The following is a 21,502-nucleotide window of genomic DNA, read 5'->3' on the forward strand; positions in this document are numbered from 1 at the left end:
CACACCGACGTGCGGATGTCAGCGAAACCAAATGAAAAACCACATAGAAAAAATTAAATATAATTTTTCTTCTTTTTTTTTCTTAACCATACAGAAAGGCATATTGCCATAGCCACAAGGGAAAATCATTTAACACTAGTTTAAAATATGATGGCAAGATGAAACTATGAATAATATAAATATCTATTGTAAGTACATATAACTGACTGATATATGAGATGTTCGAGATGGTGATGATGATGCCAATGATGTTTATATCTTGATGAAGACAAGTTGACAGACACAATACGGCCAGTATTTCAGATAACATATGCTGGAAAGGCCATTGTTCTTGAGAGAGTGAACAACGACATATAAGTAAAACTTCACTTTCGCACATGAGTGTGTGAATAATAAGAGTGTTTTGTATATACAGTAGCTTAGTTTGAATGAAATGGATGAATACAATACATATTTTATTATGCTTGGCCTATCTAACAACTTGACAATAATATTTCATATTAATAGTCATTAAGGAACTCTTTAAAATGTTGCAGCTGTATAGATAACCATCAAGTTTTATGATGTTATGTAACAACAAACTATACAAAAGAAACCTTAGAAAAGATCAGAGAAAGAAATAAAACGTGGTTAATAGAAGTTTGCATTTTGTAACAAGAGTATTAAAGCAGTGTAGATTGTATCGATATGGCTATGTACAGAATTCGAATCAATTGCAGTGAACTGAATATAAACATCCCACTTTGAAATCAACCTTTTTCCCAGAGTGAGTAAATGATATAAAGTTTCTATTGTACAGCATTGTCAAAAATGATTCAAAAGTACAATTAAACTTTTTGTTTGGCCAAATAGTGAGATGCAGGCTCTTTAAATTAAATTTCCAAATCAAAAGGATATCTTACCAATAGGTGAACGTTTTCATATTCCTTTCAATCGGACAAACAGTTAAGGAGATACAAGCACTTTAAGTTTAATAATATATAAAATTTTTTATTTAAAGGGCGGTAAGCACCTCAAACGAAATTTTCGTTGCCATAAGAAATGCATTGACATATCCTAAGCAAAATGTTTAGATTACTTTGTGTTATAGGGTAACATTGAGAAACTTTTTTTTGATTGATTTGTTTTTACAAAATTATCAGCAAAAAAGTGTGGCATATTGGCCAAACGAAAGCATAGTTTTTTGTAACCATCTGTTTGCTATCGAAAATCTACTGGGCCTTAATTGTGAAATATAGATGCATTTTTATCAACCAACTGAAACATCCAGTTCATTATTAAAACTATTGGGTTGCCCAAAAATAATTGCGGATTTTTTAAAAGAAAGTAAATGCATTTTTAATAAAACTTAGAATGAACTTTAATCAAATATACTTTTTTTACATTTTTTTTTCTAAAGCAAGCTAAAAGTCACAGCTGATAACTGACAGAAGAAAGAATGCAATTACAGAGTCACAAGCTGTGAAAAAATTTGTCAACGCCGACTATATGAAAAATCCGCAATTACTTTTTGGGCAACCCAATACATTGTCTTCTCTTTTGGATTATTTAGTTTTGGTGATGAACTTGTTTCAGTTGTTAAATGAAAATCCATTTTTAATTTGTAGCTTAACTTCAAATTGTTGTATCTCCTTAGATATTGTAACGAACCACCACCTTGGGCCCTACATCTTTTGGGAGTTGTTTCCTTCTTGCCGCCAGACGAGCGCAGTTCTGGACGGTTCTATCCCGTTGAGAGTTAGTTTCTTAGTTTCGTTTCCATAAGAGAAAAATAAGATCGCTTTACAGTATAGAACAAAAGAATTAATAGAAAAGATATAGAAAGTACAAAGAATGAAGCGGATCTCAGTTTGAGCAGTCTAAAATAAAATTTGACTGCCATTTTCTACTCTCCCAACCATGCTGAGGAATCCTTAAGCCCATTTAATCTCCTACTACTGAATGTCCTCCAATTTTCGTGAGCTATTTATTAACTCTTCAAATTTGCTTTGCTCGTACACCAAAGTAAAAAATAGTTTAATTGTGAGGTGAACTAAACTAGTTAACTAAATAATAACTTAAACATGTTTAATGTGGAGAGGCTTGATTTTGGTATGTTTGTTTGTCAAATTCAAGTAGTGGGGTTCAATTCTGGTTTCATCGAGCTTCACTCAAACTATTGATGTGGAGTGTCTTGATTTTGCCAAGTTTGTTTAACAAATTCAGGTATTAGGGCAATTCTGGGTTCATCAAGCTCCAATCAAACTATCGATGGAGACTCTTGATTTTGGTATTTTTATTCGACCAATTCAGGTATTAGGACAATTCTGGGTTCATTGAGCTCCAATCAATCTATCGATGTGGAGATACTCGATTTTGTTATTTTTATTTGACTAGTTATTTCAATTCGTTTTTCGGGACCAAATATTAACGTTTACGGCGACATGGGATCAACGCAGAAAATATAAGATTTTAATTTTTTCCCTCTTTTTGTGGGCAGCACCGATTTACAGGGGAATCGGCAATCTGCGATAAAATAAAGGGAATGTAATTAGAAGGGAGAAGGTCACCGTAACCCAGAGGATAACATATTCGCCTAAAACGCTGAAAGCCTGGGTTCGAATCCTGGCGGGTCCATCAGACCTGCGGTGGTTTTACTATGCCTTGTAAAAACTCCTCGACACGCCTTTCGGATTCCTGTTTGCCCCTGTTTCTTAGTTTTTTACAAAAAAACAGTTTTAAGAAATGAAACAAAAAATCAAAACAATATAGTTTTTTCCCGACAAGAGTATAAAATATTATAAATCGTATATACAGGTCACAATATGAATTCTTGGTTTCAGGAGATGGGCAACATATCTTCTAAATTGGCAATTTAGCTTGTGCTTGCATCTCCTTAACTATATGTCCATTAAAAAAGCCATTTTCTCTTTTCACTTCATTGTCAACGAATATCCTGCTTTCATACAACATTTTTATGCAAAACTAAAACACACATAATGTATGTTTCAGCACATTTCATTGCCTTCCAATTGCATTTTTTCCTACACTCTTATACTTTTGAAAGCACCGAAACATGTGCAGGCATACATCAATGGTCAATAGGGCATTTAAGATAAATAAACTCATCATTTTTTTTTCAGTAGTATCTATCTGTGTATTGGTTTCTCCAAACAATTTTTTTTCTTCTTTAAATTTAAGCTGATGTAAACAAAGTAAAAAGAAATAAAAAGAAAAAATATTGTACAATTCCAAAAAAAAATCAAAACTTTGCAAAAGATGTTGAAATAAGAAACCCATAAAAAATCTACACCAAGAATTAAGGCAACCTCCACTGGCATCAGTAATGACGAAAGGCAAAGCAAGACAAGGAGACTTTGAGCAATGGCGTCATGCTGATGTACGGCATCAATCTTAAAAGTTGATCGTTCAGATGGCGACGCTAAGGAAATGTCTTTTGTTTAAATGTCATTACTTTTATAATCAAGTGTTAAAAGATATGCAGATTATGTTGTAAACATTTAAAGGAAAAGTTTGTATACCGCTGGTGGAGGGGGTTGGTTAATGCGAAGTATTGAGAATAACTTTTTAAGGAGATATATTGGTGAAATGTTTGATTGATAACTAAAGACTTAAAATTTTTTCATTACAGCTTAATTCCGATGAAATATTTATTTTAATATTTCTTTATATTTTTTTCGAGAAAAAGTTAAGTGACCATGAGCGAGCTGATTATTGGAAAACAGCGTTGTTATAATATAATGCGTCCATCAACAGAAATAGAAATGTGGAATAGGGGGTAATTTGGCATTTCTAATATTGTGGAAGGACTTATTATTGGGTTGCCCAAAAAGTAATTGCGGATTTTTCATATACAGCGGTCAAAAAAAGTATTCATCATTCAATGTTTTTTTTTTAATAAGTCTACAAAAGACAATTGGAATAAAAACATATTAAACTAATGATGCAGTAGTGCTTGTGTGATATATATGTACACAATTTCATTGTTTTTAAAGAAAAAAATAGTATTTATTGGAACAAAAAGGGCCATTTTACAGCTGAACACAAAAAATTAAACAAAAAAAGTATTCATCATTGCAAAAAAACAAAAAAATAAATAACATAATTTAAAAAAATTAATACTTTGTTATTCGACCACCGCGTCTTATAACTTCTTTTAAACGGTTTGACATCGATTGGACTAATTTAGCGGTTATATTTTGGTCTATATTAGTCCATTCCTCCATTATCACCTGTTGCATTTGACTCTTGCTCGAAAAATTGCGCGTTCTCAATTTGCGTTCGAGATGTTCCCAAAAATGTTCAATTGGGTTCAAGTCGGGACTTTGAGGAGGAGTTTTAATGACTTTGGGGCAGTTATACAGCATCCACATCTTGGTATTTAAAGCAGAATGTTTGGGGTCATTATCTTGATAATATTGAAAGTTATTACCAAGCCCAAATTTTACAGCACTATCTTTTAAATTCCTCTTTAAAATGTCAATGTAATACTTATGATTCATTACTCCATTAATAATTTCAAGATTTCCCGCTCCTGAAGCCGCCATACACCCCCAAACCATTAAACCACCTCCACCATGTTTTACAGTAGCAACTGTGTTTCGTTCTTCAAGCTCTGTATTTGGTTTTCTGTACACTATGACCTTTCCATCGCACCCAAAAAGATTAAACTTGCTCTCGTCTGCAAAAATGACTGTTTTCCAAAATGATTCGGGCTGTTTTACATACATTTTTGCGAAGTTTAGCCTTTTCACTCGGTTTATTTTATTTATAAAGGGCTTCTTACGTGCAGTTCTTCCTCTGTAACTATGCCTTTTGAGTGTATTTCGAATTGTTTGTGTAGTAACTTCCTTCCCTAAATATTCCATAGTGTTTTTACGAAGAATGGTCGCATTTGTCTTCGGAGTTTTCTGAACTTGCCGCACTAGCCAACGCACATCTCCAACTGAAAGTGCTTTTGGTCGACCAGATCTTGGTTTATTGTCAACAGTTTTCGTTTCTGTCCACTTTCTGATGATGGATTGTATAGTAGATCGTGGTCTATTTAATATTTCACTGATAGTTTTTTGAGTTAAACCATTCCTGTGGTGTTTTATTATCAAAACTTTTACCTCATCAGAAACCTCGTTTTGCTTACGACCCATTTTGACAAAAACTATATTTTCAATGAAATTAAATATTTGCTGTCAAGGGCAAAGCCTCCTTTACTAAATAAAACAGAAAAGGGGGATTCCCAAATAATATTTGAATTTGACTTTGATGATAGCACATCAATGATGAATACTTTTTTTGTTCTGTTTTTGGTGTTATTATATAAAATTGCATTTTTTGCGCTAATTAAATTTATTTTTTAAATTTATTTTAAAACATATTACGAAAAATAAACTATTGCATAAAACTGCATTATTTGTTTACTTTAAATTTTCTTCAATTACCCAAAATAAGTGAATTTATTATCAATTTTGCTAATGATGAATACTTTTTTTGACCGCTGTAGTCGGCGTTGACAAATTTTTTCACAGCTTGTGACTCTGTAACTGCATTCTTTCTTCTGTCAGTTATCAGCTGTTACTTTTAGCTTGCTTTAGAAAAAAAGTGTTAAAATAGTATATTTGATTAAAGTTCATTCTAAGTTTTATTAAAAATGCATTTACTTTCTTTTAAAAAATCAGCAATTACTTTTTGGGCAACCATATATACCAATGTTCCTTCCCACTAAATTGCATTCTTCTACAAATCCCACTAAGAAATATGGGAAACTTCTCCCTAATTACACCATAGCACAAGTCATGCAAATATCCTGCTTAATTTATATATAAAAGAAACTTCGTTTATGTCTCAGGCTATAATGACATTAATATGAACTTTTGGAATTTTTGTAACTATATAAATTAATGCTGATACCTAAGTAGTTAAAGGCTAAACAGTCGGACCATGGACCCATAGTTGAGTAAGCTGCCAACTTAGCTATACTATAAAAGTTTTTAACTAATTTAGCTTTTTTAATTTTAGAGAGATTTTTGTATAAATTACTGGAGAATTTCTGGTATGTCAGCTCGAAGGATCAGCTTCAATGAATCCACAATTCTTTAGTATAAAAATGGAAGTCTCCAAAAATATAGAAAATAGACCAAGCGATCGAACCTGCTGCTGATAGCCGAGTAATTACGATATCGGCTACTGGGCGTTATACAAGTTTTCGAGTCATGATAGGCCTGAATTCGCACTATTAGTATTGAACTGCTGGATAAATCTAGCCTGCGTTAAGTTTTTCGCCTCAGTATCCCTATAAGGAATATGGGAAACTTCTCACATACCACCAAATTTAATTATTGTACAAGTCATTCAAAAGTCCAGCACAATAACAGGAACGGAAAACTTCTGTCATATCTCAGCCATGACATGGTCGAATCCTTCTACCGTATAAAAATGTGATTTCATGATGATACCTAAGCAGTTTCAGACTACGAAATTCACGATTCGACTGATAGCCGAGAAAGCTGCCAACTCGGCTACAGGGGCGCTTATCTATGTGTATTACTGGTTATGGTTTCGAATATTTGAAATATTGATAGCTGTATCCAGTAAATAATACTAGGATTGTGCCTGGTATGTTTGCTCGAAGAACCATTCTTTATAAAACCACGTTTTCTTTGGTGACAGACCAAGAAATCTAACCAGCAAATGATAGTCAAGTAATCAACAAACAAGGATATCCGGCTCACGAGACATCACGAGACATAAATATGTGGATCGAGGACATCGTCTTTTCCCCTAGACGGCACGTAAAATACCTAGGAGGAGTACGACTAGATACCAAACTAACTTATATAATCCAGACGCAGTTCGCGCCAACAAAAGCCGTCAAGATAATTTGGTGCGATTAATTGCCGACATCGGATGACAAGTACCAAGCAGGTTCAAGCTCATCGGATGACATCTACCAAGCTGGTTCAAGCTTATGATGGAAACCTGCAAAAACAATCTACTGTATGGACGAGATATTGGGGTAAATTCCTGCAGGTCAGGTTTAAGGCAAATTGCGGCATTTAGTATAGAGAACGACCGCTCTAAGAGTTAAGTCATTTAACCGAACTGTGACGGAACCCGCAGTTGCCGGTATGATATCAGTAGACCTACAGGCCATGGAACGCATGAAAATATATGAAGAAGTCAATAGGAGGATATTCGACAGAAGAAGCTTAGTATTTGGCAGTCAAGATGAAATAATGACACGCGAGGCAGATGGATCTATACCCGACATACAATAATGAATCAACAGAAAGAAAAGTGAAGTAAACTTCTATATGATGCAGGCAATATCTGGGCACGGATATTTCCGCAAGTAACAAGACTCTACACATACCAGTCTACACTAAGGGGCTATGGCCGACATGCACACTGACTACCTGACTAGGCTGGATTTTGTAGACTGTAGGCTGCGTGTGCTAATACCACTGACTGAGTCGCAGAAGTGACATGGGGGGTTTGGGGACTTTAATATCTTAACCGATGGATCGAAGATTGACTGTGCTTACGGATACGGAATCCACTGTGCAGAACTTGAGATAGGCGTGTCTCATCGCATGGGGGATAATTGCAGTATCTTCCAGGCAGAGGTCTTTGCGGAGTCAGTGCTGTCAAGAAGTATTAAGCGGACTTAGTAATAGTTAGGCGGAAACCACCGTAGCGCAAAAGAGATGGTTATCCCCTCCTAGCTGGAAATATTAGTGAAGTACTTTGCTTTAAGTTATTTTTACATAGTGTTACATAGCGGCACGCCGTTCGGACTCGGCTATAAAAAGGAGGAGGAGATTATTCAGCTAAAATTTTAATCAGTCAGCACTCACTAATATGTGAGAAGTTTCCCCTGTTCTTCAATGGAATGGTCATGGGCAAATTTCCATTTGCAGGCGGCGCCAAAGGCTCTTATATACGAGCATTGGATCTAAAACGCTGTATCGTGGTCAGGAACTTCCGGAGCGACTGCACTCTATGTTGAGCCCCTCTGGAGCACAAAGCGGCTTTATGTTGGGCCCCTGGTCATCAAGATTTGGCAAGTAACAAGAAGGCTGATTTGCTTGCGAGAGAGGGTACAAATATTTCCATAGTCTTGATAACAGAAAATCACATGCCTTCCGATTTAACAGATGGAACTTAACAGCAGTTCCGAGAGGCTGCATCTAGAAAAGTTTATTGGAATTATATTAGGACATACTACTGTAGACCAAAAGGCTATGTACAAATATGACTCGCATAGGCATTACAAATGACGATATCTGCCACTGGTGTCAGAGAGCTGACGGTGGATAGTTGTCATTTCCTTTGCCTACCTGTATCTGAGAGAGAAAGGCTATTGAGGAATCACAATGGGCCACAACATGGCTCCGGCGGATACCTGAATGTCTATATCTGGCATCATCCTAATCCAACCTAACCTAACAAGACTTTTAGACTGATTAAGGAGATACAAACATTTTTAGTTCTCCATAAAAATATCCGGTGAATGCTCTATAAACATAAAAAGTTCGTTACAAAAATTTTTTAGGTGGAAGAGGTACAATTTTGCTATATGGATCTAAGATTATGAATCATTTAAGATATAAGTAATTTTGTTTATCATTTGTTTGCCTGCTCCAAATTATGTTGAGGTATGTTTTAGGCCATACTTAAAAAAATTTTCTAGCAATCCTATAGACGTTAAAAAAATCTTTACAACCTAATATAACTTTGCTAATTTAGTTTCAGTTTACATTACAAATAAATTGATCAGAGGAATAGACACATTTGATTCATGGAGTTAATATATTATTCGGCTTGGCTGAATTTTAATTTCAGCCTTTAGTTAAGGATTTATAAGCATTTCAAGTTCTTCATTTATTTCATTTTTTATTGTTTTTTATTCAATGAACCTATACGCCCTTTTGTTTCTGCCTCTTGTTAAGTAGTTATAAGCATTTTCAGTTATTAAATTTATATCAATACAGATTTGTTAAAGAATGCGTTTAGAAAGTGTAGCTTTTTCCAAGGAATAACAGTGAAATGCAAGTTCTCATACTACTTCTAAGGGAATTTAAGCACTTTCAAACTCACAAAAACTCTCTTTTGCTTAAATCATATACATAATATTTTTTTTTATTCAATTTAATTCAAAATTTTGCCAATTTTCCCACCCACTTAGCTTTTGTTGAAATAATGAATTCAGCATATCTGTTTTGTGTGTTTAAGCTTCCATTAACACTCATTTAGCTACACCCACAAAGAGACTTTACAAAAGAATTCTTAAATGACTATGTCTCAGGAAACCCGCTAATTTGCATTCAAAATGTATTCGCTTTATTGGTCATAATTTCCTAAATCGAATAATCCGTTACACTCGAGTAAAATTGTGAGGTCATTATGTCTAGATGGCCGAGTCTTCATACCATTCAATTTCCCCTAGTTTTTCAATTGGCCACTCAAGTGGGGTATTATTTGCATAAAGATGGTTGGAAGCTTCAACGCTTGTTGTTCAAATTAGATTTGACCGCATTCCATTATTACACATTTACACTTTACTAAGCGATTTGAACATTTAATACTTAAGATTATTTACAAGTTCTTCAAGCCAACAGTGTTTTCTGGGTTCCTTGTACATTTCTTACTTGGTGGTATGTAAACATACGAAAATAAAAACGGCTCATTGAAATCAATTGAAAAAAAAGCTGGAGAAAAAAAAGGCCGACAAATTGCGAGTGCGGCTTTGTAAACAAATAAACAGTTGAGCTAAAAATGTTGAAAAAATGACGCCATACCATGTGAAAAATTTAACTTTGAGTACCCCATTGAATATGGTGTCTGACTTTTCTGTCTTATGAATAATAAAACAGCTTTGATGCATTAGTATGTATTATTATTATTGCTTAGATAAAAAGAATATGTACATATTTCAATTTGTTTGAAGAGAACATTTAAAAGGATAGGTTTTTGAAAAAATTAAGTTGTTATTTTGTCTACGCAGTGGGTGGCACATGCAAGGCTTTGTGGTAATAAAAAAGTGTTCAAATTTAAACACTGCAGATGTTACGCCTTCCAATATTATATATGTTGTACATAATGGTGTTATTTTTAAAGTTTTTTTCAAGGAAAATTTCTATTAAAGAGAATAATTATGTTTTTTCTAGAACAGGAATTTCTATTTTATGGTTGGACTAATTGGAGGCACATGTTTACATGGTAATACGATATAGAGAATGAAGGCATGGATATGTTGTTTCCAATATTTCTTTCGGTTTTCAGAAAGAAAGAAAAAGTGTCTAGGTGGGGTCCACAAACATTTTAAGTTATTTATATTTAATATCAGGTTAAGAAGCTACAAGCATTTTAAGTTAATTGAATAAAATTAGGTTAAGTTGAAAAGAGGGTGCGGATATGTACGGATGGATATATACCAAAGACCCGAATCTTATATACTCTCCGCCATGGAATGCATTTGTCAAGTTCTTTGTCTTGACATGCCAAACCCTTCCACGACAGCTGGAAAGAGAATCAAATCTACAGAAGAGCATATAAGTCTAAACCCAACTCAAGAGTCAGCGTCAATTAGTTTCCGTTCATTTCATATAAGAATCAAAAACCAGTCCCATATGAAATGCTTGTAAAACAACTTGACGCTGACTCTTGACTCTTTGGTTGCGTTTAGACTCTAACACTGCTTAAACGCTGAAAACGACAAAGCTCCCCTCTTTGAAGTACTCTGGGAAGACAAAGCCAGCACTCGCGCAATGAAGACTCCAGACAGTGTCCTGCAGAAGGAGACAAAATCAGAACAGGAAGGAAACGCGTGTCTTCATGGAGGACTGTGACTTACAAAAGGACACCACAGCCATCAGGGAAGGGGAAAATGGTTGCTGAAAAGGAGCCGCCCTCTTATGCCAGAGTAGCAAGAAACCACAACAGAGATGAGCTGACATATGCAGTCATAAATATCGGCAGAACATCTGGTCATCGCTTTTAAGTGGAGAATCTGGTTGACGAGCGAATTTTCGAACATGTGTGGTACTCTGAAGAGGGTCCACCCCCACAAATTATGAGCAGTGAGTATAGAAGGGACATCTTTAGGCTGCGCTTTGGGGCAGCACAATTTATGGATACCGTCAAAAAGGTCATTGGAAGTACCCACATTCCCTTGGGCCTGGTGAGAAAGATAGATATCCTCCAGCTCAGAAAGGCATCAAATTCGTGACGGAACGCATGATGGGTTTCTTTGATTATTACTTTACTTTAATTGGCTATGACAGAACATTTGTTCCACTAACCGAACGTAGAATAGCGTTACAAGCGCCTCGATTTTCTACGCTCATTTTATAATCTCTGACACCAAGATTAAGGGTATCTCCCACCACTTGAACTTTCCATCGGGCTTTTTCTAGTGCCGGTTTGTGAGTACCACCGTGTTTGCCTTCAAAAGACTTCTTTGCTGGAGTTTCTTCATCCATTCTGACAACATGACTTAGCCAACCAAGCGGTTGTATTTTGACACGAGTAACTCATAAAGCTCTCGGTTCATATGACTCCTATATTCTCTATTAACGCCTTTACCTGGTCCATATATTTTACGAAAAATCTTTCTCTCAAACACTCCAAGCGCTGCCTCGTCAGCTTTCACAAGTACCCATGCCTCAGAAGCATGTAACAACATGGGTAGTATCAGTGTCTTGTACTCGTATAGTGTAATCTTCGTGTGTCAAGAAGTGGCCTTGTTTCTAAACTGCTTACTTAATCTAAAGTAGCATCTGTTTGCCAGTATTATTCTTCGCTTTATTTAAAACTAGTGTTATTAGTTTCGGTTACGGCGGTGCCGAGGTAGATAAAGTTGCTGGCTATCTCAAAGTTATGGTTCCCAACTTTCTCCATTTTCTTTATCTGATCGGTTGTACAAGGCGTTTCGGGAGTTGGAACCATCCAATTCGTCTTATCTCCATTTACCGCCAGACCCATTTTCACTGACTCTCTTTCGATTCTTTCCAAGGCTACATCACGTATAATCTTCTCCAGCAGTTTGATGTTTAATTCTTTGGTAGAATTTCCGGACTTCATTCTGACTCCAGTACATCTCAATTCGCTCACACTGACGTCCTTCCATTTCCTTTTTCTTTCTGCGGAATAGACTTTTCTCCTCTCTCCTTTTCCCAGGATACCTCTCTTTCATCCGGGGCGTTGGTATTGATTGCAATGGTGCACTGTTTGCCGCATTCTTGGTTTCGGTAACATCTCGACACTCTTATGGAGTGGGCAATGGTGTGCCATTGCGCCATTATATCATCGGAACAAGGAGTGCTTTGAGCAGTTCGCTGCATGTCCTACTCTTTACCATGGTATCCACAATACGTGCAATGGTTCAAGTAAAAAGGAAGTAAGGCTAATAGGCCTGCAGGCATTTGGTGTCGCATAACTTGTCCCCGATGACTCTGCTCTCCGCCCATGTCTTCTATTAACATTTCGGTTTGGACATGGGTTTTTGAGAGAAACTTTTTCAATTTGGTTGGCGGCATCATTAACGCTATCGACCTGTCTGCAGAAAAGCTTACAGGAGGCACGTTTTGTCGCTCTGATCATTTTATTGTATTCCTTGAGTCATGTGTAATACACATCCAAGTAAACTTCCGCTTTTTTATGATATGCTCTGTTATATAGTCTGCAGACCTCTTTCCCAATTTTGCGAATCTGCCAGGTCATTCTAAATTTTTATACCCTTCACCACCATATTTGTAACTATTCGAAATATTCGTCTGAGACCCCATAAAGTATATATATTCTTGATCGTCGCGACATTTTATGTCGATCTAGTCGTCCGTCCGTCTGTTTGTCGAAAGCACGCTAACTTCCGAAGGAGTAAAGCTAGCCGCTTGAAATTTTGCACAAATACTTTTCATTAGTGTAGGTCGGTTGGTATTGTAAATGGGCCATATCGGTTCATGTTTTGATATAGCTGTCATATAAACCGATCTTGGGTCTTGACTTCTTGAGCCTCTAGAGGGCACAATTCTCATTCAATTTGACTGAAATTTTGCACATAGTGTTTTAGTATCACTTCTAACAACTGTGCTTAGTATGGTTCAAATCAGTCCATAACCTGGTATAGCTGTCATATAAACCGATCTTGGGTCATGACTTCTTGAGTCTCCAGAGTGCGCAATTCTTATCCGATTAGAATGAAATTTTGCACCACGTGTTTTGTTATGATATCCAACAACTGTGCAAAGTATGGTTCAAATCGGTCCATAACCTGATATAGCTGCCATATAAACCGATCTTGGGTCTTGACTTCTTGAGCCTCTAGAGGTCGCAATTATTATCCGATTTGCCCGAAATTTTGTACGACGGATCCTCTCATGACCATCAACATACGTGTTTATTATGGTCTGAATCGGTCTATAGCCCGATACAGCTCCCATATAAATCGATCTGTCTATTTTACTTCTTGAGCCCCCAAAGGGCGAATTGGCTTACACAGGTCTCCAACATATAATTTAATTGTGGTCCAAACCGGATCATATCTTGATATCACTCTAATAGCAGAGCAAATCTTTTCTTATATCATTTTTTGCCTAAGAAGAGATGCCGGGAAAAGAACTCGACAAAGGCGCTCAATGGCGGAGGGTATATAAGATTCGGCCCGGCCGAACTTAGCACGCTTTTACTTGTTCTTTGGCTGATTTCCTCTCTAGAAGAGGACAACTATCCTCGAAAGACCACTGTTTCTGTAGTTATCCTGTTGACATTGTCTTCAATGCTTGGACCAATTTAAATAATCTTGCCCAAGTCTTCTTATGCGTAGTATTGCGAATTTTGTACAGTTGGTTGAATAAAATGAAAAAAATCTACATTCGATGTAGTTTCTTAACGAAATTAGCACTTTTTTTAAAAAATCAATTTAAATAATATCCCATCAATTATGTGCAAACAACAAAACATTTTGCTTGATATACATATAAGTTGTGGTGTCTAAAGTTGATGTGTTTGAGTACTTTGTGCACGACATTTCTCAATTAAGGTCATTTCAATTGAAAAGTTTATGACAACACAATGTCGTGGCATAGTTTATAACACTTTTAAGTGTATAAAGTGAATGTACCTAAAGAACAGCATGAACTAGATGACAAGAAAGTGTAGTAAATTTAAAGACAATTTATCTATGAAAACGCAATAAGAGACTAAAATACTTCAAGTGATGCCTTCAGCAATATTAACTTTTAAAAAAAAAGCAGCCCAAACTAACTGAATCTTGGCGTTACGTATTTTATTACAATCAACATCCTGGTTTAATGACTTTTTTCAAAGATTTTCTCAGTTAAATGTTTCAGTTATACCATATATGATACCTATAATCATAATCTTAGCTGTTAGCTGGGTAGCTGTTAACTTGGTAGCTGTTACTGCTTGGTAACTCATCTTACTGCATTACGTCCTTATTAATCAACTTTTTGTAACAGTTTTCTTTTTTTTTATTATTGTCTCTGACAGCTTATAACAGCTGATGCGTGACTAAATTACGTGTTGTCTTTTTGCTGTGCTGTCAGCTTAAAAGCGCCTCATTTATAGTATTGGGCTTATTATGAGTATGACTCTAATCCCAAGGTTTGAAAAATTGAATCTTCTTTTCTTCCGTTTTGAAAGATTATTTTCATGTTTATACACAAATGAGAATTGATGGATGGTTGAATACATTAGAAATCATAATATAAGCAGCAAAGACCGTATATACAAATAAAACTTAGCATCTTTGATAAGCAGCTTTGAAATGATATACGAGTATAACAATTCCTGGAGATTTTTATTGTTGTATGCTAATTGTCTCTTTAAAATGGCATTAAATTAAAGAATTATTCCTAAAAAAATACAGCTCATGAAGAACTTTTTGGAAAAATTGTCCCCGTCAACAACAATTTATCATAATCTTCAACACATCGCTTGACGCGGACGCTTCAATTGTGCAATATGTACAACTGATGTGTAAATATGTACAAAATACATAAATAACATCAAAATGTACAGAGGGGTAGTATGATAGATGTGGGGTGAAATAAAAATATATCTAAGAAGTTTTCTCTAAATTTCAAATGTTTAAGAGATTTTCTTTGAAGACAACAGTTCTGAGAAACTTTCTCAAAAAATAAGAAACTTACTAAAAAACAATGAAATTTTCTTAAAAACAATGAAAATTTTCCTAAAAACAATGAAATTTTTTTGAAAAACAATGAAATTGAGCTAAAATCTACAAACATTTTTTCTAAAAGCAATGAAAATTTTCCTAAATATATTTTCAAAAACTATCTACTCTAATAGCGCAGAGGTTAGCATGTCCGCCTATGACGCTGAACGCCAGGGTTCGAATACTGGCGAGACCATCAGAAAAAATTTGTGAGGTACTATGCCATGTAAAAATTTCTCTCCAAAGAGGTGTCTCACTGCGGCCCCTGTTCGAATATATTTCCTTAAAAATAATTATATTTCCTGAAATTTTTTCCCAAATGACAGTAATAATCAAGAAGACAGGACGTGTCCATTGTATGCAATGGCGGGGCCATCTTGGATATTTAGCTGGCAATGTGAAGTTAGAGTCGGAACACGCTGCTCTGACCGCACGTGGGTTTATCCGAAAGTCTGCCGGCGGCCGGATAAAATACAACGCTGCAGGATTATCAAAGCGGTCTTGGAAGATAATGTGGTCAGAAGGTGGTTGACAAGGTGAACGCCTTAAGGACGGGTGTTCTGGAACCCTACCTGCGATAAACGAAATCCTGTGGAACTGAAGCTGATCGTATATGTGGACGACTCCATGCTACTGATCCGAGGTAAATTTCTGTCAACGAGACAACGGAAAGGTCATTGGGGAGACTTTAAAGATATGTAACGAGATATGGGTGGTAGACTAACCCAGGGAAGACGGAGCTGGTGCTCTTTACTCGCTGTTCTAGATTCCCGTCTTTGGACATCGACGATCAGCGAGACCACGGAAAGGTCATTGGGGAGACTATCGAGATGTGCTATGAGAAATAGGGAGAGGACTAACTTAGGAAAGACAGAGCTGGTACTCTTCACTGGGTGTTGACGGAACCGTAGTATAGCCATCTGGAAGATCATGTTACACGGATGGATCTAGAGGACAGATACATTTCGACCCTGCGAAAAGTTTAGGCCTAGACCACGATTCGAAACTGTCCTGGAATAGGTGTAGGGAAAAAGAAGCTTTTCTGCTTCTTTCTCCCTACTCCTACTACACTTGCAGAAGGAAGTTAGGTAAGAAGTGGAAAGGATTTGCTGTACACAGCCATTGTGAGAAGGGAAGGCTTTGGAGAAGTGAACTCTTACCAAGGAGAAGAGACTGGCTTGTATCGGAATCACGAGAGCTTTGAGATCGACAGCGCAGGTGGGTTTGGAAGCGATGCTGGATCTATGAGTTCAATGTTCGGAACTGTGCCTCCTAGGTTAAAGGAACTTTGCATGCTGAAGGAGGACGGGGACGGCACGTTTCCACTCTGGGCGCTATGGATGCGTAGGGTAGAACTAGAATGGTGTCAGACAATCTGGCACCGAGATCGATACGAGATGGTATCTAAAGGATTCGCTTCCCGAAAGTGATGAATGGGAGGCAGACGCTATGTTTGAGATGGAAGAAAGGAGTCTGGATTGAGGGCATACTAAGAAATTTTTTCTAAAGACAAAATTTCTATGAAATTTTTACTCAAATCAAAATTTTTAGGAAAATTTTCTAAAGAATTTTTTTGCTAAAACCAATGAAATTTGTCCTAAAACAAAGAAGTTTTTACTAAAAATAATACAATTTTCACTAAAAAGAATGAAATTTCTACAACATGCAAAGAAAAGAGAAACAAACAAAAATTGTGAAATTAAATGATCTTCGCCCTAAAATTGAGAACTGTTAAAACGCACTATAAAAAAATGGTGACGAAGATAATGCGAACATATTCCGTAAAAGTGGTACTGAGTTCTATGAGCAGAATAGTAGCGATATGTCGCAGCATCAGGATAATTTTAGCACAATTTAAATTGCAAATGTACTTAAATGCTCACGAAATGGGCCGAATCAACTTTGCTTCAGTACTGTTGTCCTTATTGTTTGTTGTTGTTTGACTTTTGTTTGCGTTCTGACAAAGAAAAGGATCCGGATTTCGCAATAATTTAATAGGTATTTTCGATGGGAATGAAGTCAATACTAGGCTTAACGGGGAAAAATTAATTATATATTTCCTAAGAACAAGATTTTTAAAAACCTTTTCATTAAAATAAAATTTCTAAAAAATTTCCCTTACGAGAAAATTTGTAAAAAATTTTTCTTTAGACAACATTTCTAAGAAATATTCTCTAAAGATAAAATTTCTACCACATTTTCTATATAGATAAAAAAAAATATTCTATACAGACAACATTTTTTAGAAAATTTCTTTATAGACAGAATTGCTAAGAAAGTTTCTATATAGACATTTCTAAGAAATTTTCTTTAAAGATAAAATTTCTAAGACATTTTTTCTAAATACAAAATTGCTAAGAATTTTCTCTTAAGAAAACATTATTTTGAGTGGATATAGTTGACCTTTTTATATTTATTATTTTTAGGTCATGGGAAAAAAATATTAGAAATAAACTAAGCCAAAAAAACCAAAAACTTTGTTTTTTCCCATGGCCACAGCCGATACTATACACCAACCTTCGTAAAGAAAAAATTTTAAGAATTTTGTTCAAAGTCAAAACTTCTAAGAACTTTTCGCTAAATATAATTTTCCTAAAACCAATGAAATTTTTACTAAAAACAATAAAATTTTTACTAATAACTACGAAATGTTTACTAAACAAAATTTTTGTTGAAAAACAAATTCCTTAAAAATTTTCTCTAAAGACGGAATTTTTAAGAATTTTTTTCTTAAGATGATCTTAAAAAAAAATCAAAAAAATGACAGAATTTCTAAAAAAGTCTCTCTAAAGACGAAATTTTTAGGAAACATTTTCTAAAGCCAAAGTGTTTATGAAATTTTCTAGGAATTCAGTTCGCTTTTTTGTTTCCCAAATTAATACCCTTCTCACCTTTTCCATCTTTATTGCTTCTTATTCCATGTAGCTTCTGTTTAAAGAGGGGGAGCTTTCATGTAGACCCACTTGAAAGAGTTTATTTCATTATTTTTATGCTTTAGCATGAATATGGATATGATATGCTCGATTATAATGATGATCGAGTTTGGAGTTATAAGAAACCCCTTCAACCAACCATTACTGATCATTCATCATTATTATCATCAACCAACAGACATCATAACAGCATGAAGATGAGCTACCACATGATATTAAACGTACTGGAAACAAGGGTTTCTAGAACAAAAACTGAACGATTTTTTACAAAAAAAGGCAACACAAAAGATTGAATGACATGATAATTGGCTAAAAAAAAAAAATAAGGGAATGAAAGGCATGTTTGCGTATAGATTTTTTAGCACAGCTATAGCATGATCTAATTTTATGGTAATTATGATAAATTTAAGTTTTTGTATTGTTGGAAAAAAATTCCAAAAAAAACAGCATTAACTATCATTAAAGGCAACTATATTCTGTCACTTGTAATGTATTAGTTTTCCTGTCCAACTAACAGTGATTTCAATCACAATGAAATGGTTGTTCAAATGTTACCAAGCAACAACTCGGTCATGCAATTGTATATCGGCAATCAGGTTAATTATTTTAGAAAAATTAAGTACAAATCTCACCATAGCAAAATAATTGTCATTGTCTATGTTGTGGTACTACATCCGTTTTGGACACATTTTCAACATCCGCTTTGAAAATATGTTGTATCCAGTCATCTGTGGACACCGCTATTTTTGGTTAATTTGCATCAATAGAAAATTTAAAAATTTTTCCATGACTCCACAGCTATAATGGATAGCAGATATGAGGGAAAACAAATAAAAATCTGGGTCGAGTCTTTTTCTACCCTAAAAGATACAGTGAAAGGTTATGAAGCGATTCGGATAATACTTGGCATGGTTGTAGGAAGTCATAGCAGGACTGAATCAAAATTCGGTCTTGGTGCTTAAAAAGCTTAAATTTGTAGAATGATTTATGTTGGAGCTAAACCAAGTTATGGATTGATTACGAGTACAAAAAAAAGGGAGGACAGAAATTAACATTGAATATAATACAAATAAAAAATATTATACTTTATAGGTTCAAAGCTCATTGAGCTTAAAGTTCAATCGGACTGCACTTACTGACAAGAGAGAAGTATCCCCAGTATTCCTTTGAGGAACTGTTCATGGGAAATTTTGTATTTATAGGTTCTTAGTATAATATTGCGAGGTTTTACTTTTTCATTCAAATTCTTCCATTGTCCATTTCATGCAAATTATGTTTATTGTACTTAAATACTATTTATTAGATTTAAATTTCTTTGATAATCATTTGGTATTCGGCAACACATTGCCTTCAACTCTCTATAAAACAAGTAAGAAGGCATTAAGTTCGGTCTGGCCGAACTTTGAATACCCACCACCTCAGGTATATAAGAAAATCCCATTTCGCCACAATCAGGTGAAAATTGGATAACTTGAGCACCTAAATTCGGCACGGGCATTGAGTGGTCTAATATATATGTCAATATTCAATTTTGTGGAACAAAATATTGGTCTTTTGGCAGATATATGAACCATATTAAGGTCTGATATCGCGAGGCTCAGAGAAACTCACTGTATAAAATTTCAGCAAAATCGGGTAGTAAACAAAGCTTTCATGGCCTTCAGACCTTCTATCGGGAGATCGGTCTATATGGCAGCTATATCTAAATATAGTCCGATCTGAACCATATTTCGGTCAGTTGTCTGGAAGCCTTAACCTACTCACTGTTTAAAATTTCAGCAAAATCGGATGGAAATCAAAGTTTTTATGGGCATTAGACCCATTATCGGAAAATCGGTCTATATAGCAGCTATATCCAAATATGGTGTGATTTAGCCCAGCATGCGTCAAAAAGACGTATCTGTGCCAAATTTTAGCTCAATATCTCAACTCTAGAGTGATTACAACAGATGGACGGACAGACACACGGACATCCTTAAATCGTCTTAAAATTTTACGACGATCCGAATTATATATACTTTGTAGGGTCGGAAATTGATATTTTGATGTGTTGCAAACGGAATGACTAAATGAATATAACCCCTATCCTACGGTGGTGGGTATAAAAACCTTTGCCAACACCAAAAACTAATATTCGATTTATGTCGTCAGCGACATCTCGTGTGAATTTTTTTTTGATGAAATTTTTCAAATTTGTTCACACTCTTTTTCATCAAAAACTTGCATAATAATTTTATTGCCATTAATTGCCTTCAATGAGAAATCCATCAAATAATTTAATAAACTCCATATCATTGGTTGGTGGCGTGTCTACCTACTAAAAGCTATGCATGCGGCTTACGACCCACAAAATCGCCATGAATCATTCATTCATTTCATATGCATGACGACTACATACAAATTGTATGCTTAATTTTTGCATCAATTCCCAATAGCACAAAAAAAAAGCAAACTTTAGCAATAACTTTTATCATATTTAAATTTCCTTAATAACACAAAAAATACTTGTTTTCTTACTACACACTCACAACCATTGACTGCAATGCAGGTGAAAATGCTAGAAAAACAATCCACAGCAATCACGTAGATTTTACAAAAAAAGTTAATAAATGTGCGAAATTTTCCCATCATTGTTTAAAACAAAACAAAAAAAAAACCAACGAAGAGTAAGAGAATAAGATGGACAGCTGGGCCAGACTGGCGAAATAGAAGATGGCAAACATAGGGTTGCCGCCTTTTAATATCATAATCTATTATATCACAAGTAAGAGCGTGCTAAGTTCGGCAGGGACGAATCTTACATACCCTCCACCATGGATCGCATTTGTCGAGCTCTTTACGCGGCATCTGTTTTTAGGCAAACAAAGAATAATGAAAAAGAACTGTTATACTATTGGAGCTATATCAAGTTATAGTCCGATTCGGACCATAAATGAATTGATCGATTTATATGGCAGCTATATCAGGTTATGTACCAATTTGCGCCATACTTAGCACAGTTGTTGGAAGTAATGACAAAACATTTCATGCAAAATTTCAGCCTAATAGGATAAGAATTGCGTCCTCTAGAGGCTCAAGAAGTCAAGACCCCAAATCGGTTTATATGGCAGCTATATCAGGTAATCAACCGATTTGAACTATACTTGGAACAGTTGTTGGAAGTGCTATCAAAACACCTTGTTCAGTCGAATAGGACAAAAATTGCGCCCTCTAGAGGCTCAAGAAGCCAAGACCCAAGATCGGTTTATATGGCTGTTATATCATAACATAGACAGATTTGGCCCATTTACAAGTATTTGTGCAAAATTTCAAGCGCCTAGCTTTACTCCTTCAAAAGCTAGCTAGTCTGACATGACAATCAAGAATATATATACTT

General features: G+C 35.4%; 1 protein-coding gene across 2 annotated transcripts in view; it reads right to left on the reverse strand.

Moving 5' to 3' along the window:
* The window catches only part of LOC106086552 (uncharacterized), a 195,685-nt gene that overhangs the window by 113,350 nt on the left and 60,833 nt on the right, over positions 1-21,502 (reverse strand). The gene's annotated exons all lie outside the window — the stretch shown is intronic.

This window comes from Stomoxys calcitrans, chromosome 4 (genome assembly GCF_963082655.1).
Source record: "Stomoxys calcitrans chromosome 4, idStoCalc2.1, whole genome shotgun sequence".
Classification (NCBI taxonomy): domain Eukaryota; kingdom Metazoa; phylum Arthropoda; class Insecta; order Diptera; family Muscidae; genus Stomoxys; species Stomoxys calcitrans.